The sequence below is a fragment of the Plectropomus leopardus genome, unplaced genomic scaffold (assembly GCF_008729295.1).
Source record: "Plectropomus leopardus isolate mb unplaced genomic scaffold, YSFRI_Pleo_2.0 unplaced_scaffold18146, whole genome shotgun sequence".
NCBI classification, from domain to species: domain Eukaryota; kingdom Metazoa; phylum Chordata; class Actinopteri; order Perciformes; family Serranidae; genus Plectropomus; species Plectropomus leopardus.
The window spans coordinates 466-2,289 of record NW_024619549.1 but is presented as its reverse complement, the minus strand read 5'-3'; the positions used below and the strand labels follow the sequence as shown (position 1 = coordinate 2,289).

Sequence of the window (1,824 nt, the reverse complement as noted above, 5' to 3'; positions counted from 1 at the left end):
CTGCACTCAGGAGAGCTCTGCCTTACCCCTCACTGGAGTAAGAAAATTATTTTTTTTTTTGCTTTCTGGTTATTAGTGTTTTGTGAAAACACTTAGATGACGTTCCTCAACATTCAATATTCATCCACAGTTAGAAGAGCTGGAGCAGCCAGTGAACAATAACAACGGTGACCTTCCAGATGCTGATCATCCACTGAGTCGAGTGAAAAGGGGGAAGGTATATTAAGTTAACTGACTGAATTTAGCCAAACATCATGAGCCAATTCTGTCAGAGAACAAACAGAACGAGAGATAATCTTGAAGATCATCACTTCATATCTCTTGTCTTTCACTCAGATTCCAGGGGGGCCTATCTGCTTTCCTTACTGCTACCCAACTGGTGATGGAGTCGAGTGCGGTGTCCGCTGCATTTTCCAGTAACAGACTTCCACGACAACTGCTTACTATGAATTTGTTGTGCTTTTTCTCTTAAAGCAATTTCCACATTTTCAATTGTACATGTGCTTCTTGAAAATCAGAAGATGTTACTGCATTTGGTCATGCTGGAGTTCATATGTTCAGTGATGTGATTGCATCATTGAATATCTGCAGATACCACAGTGTTTTATGACAATAAACTTTTATTTTACCTATATTTAATGTGTAAATGTCTTCTTTTACCAATGTACACAATGAACAAACAGATTTATTAACATAACGTATAATTTGACTAGTTAAATCTGATGTCTACTAAGAGAGTGACCTTGCGTTTAACTGTGTCAAATGCATCTCCTGCTGTAAGTATTTATGTTACACATAAAGCAGAATACTAAGTCATTTTTCAGGACATTTTTGGACATATGTATCTACAACTTTGGCGTGTTTACAGGATTTTAGGATGCTTCTAGGATATGATATTGTTTCTGGGATGTGGGGATATTTCTAAGACTTGTATAGATAGATGTAAAGAATTTTAGGACATTCCCATGATTTAAGGACATTCCTCAGATTTGAGGACATTTCTAGTATTTTAGGATGTTTTGGATTTTGGGACATTGCTAGGACTTTAGCACATTTCTAGGATTTTAGGATGTTTCTGGTATTTGGGGACATTGCTAGGATTTTAGGATATTCCCTCAATTTTAGGACGTTCAAGAATTTTTGGACATTTCTTGGATTTTATCACGTTTCTAGAATTTTAAGATGTTGCTAAGACTTCAGGACATCTAGGACTTTAGGATGTTTCTAGGCTTTTGGGACATTCCTCAGACTTCAGCACATTTCTTGGATTTAAGGATATTTCCATGAATTGCTTTTCATGAGAGCAACTCCTAAACTCATGGCTTCGTCCTATCCTGTCTTAGACCTCATATCTTAACTCAAGAAATGGTAAGCTGTAAATTGGATTCTTCATTTTGCAATTATTCGGTCATGCTTGTATCTGTGTTTGTAATGAATACAGAATAATTCCTTCATTGGAGTTTAACTACTGGTAGGCCACTCGAGATGGACAAGCCATAATGTCAACAGCTCTCACTCATCACTTACTAGCTAACTTGCAACCATGGACAAAAATAGATGGGAATTCAATTAGCTATGATGACTTGGAGGCAGTAATTGTGTCAGTGGAGGAAAGGAAACCCCATCTTCTCAGGAACATTAATTTTCAACTACGTGAATGGATCCAAATTGATTTATTAAGTTAATTTCTGAAATTTAAAGTGTTGTTGTTTGGTTTGAGTTGCCAACTAATAATTATATTTTGGTGTTCATGTTGTTCTCCAACCACCTTTGTCGCCACAGGCACATTTTTGACAGTTATTTTTAATTTAAGACAGAGTTCAT

At 36.5% G+C, this 1,824-nt stretch overlaps 1 long non-coding RNA gene across 1 annotated transcript; it reads left to right on the top strand.

Moving 5' to 3' along the window:
- LOC121965001 lies at positions 1–634 on the top strand. The gene is made up of 3 exons (XR_006107439.1): positions 1–37; positions 131–217; positions 337–634. It is a non-coding gene; the product is annotated as an uncharacterized LOC121965001 (long non-coding RNA).
- The last annotated feature ends 1,190 nt before the right edge of the window (positions 635–1,824 follow it).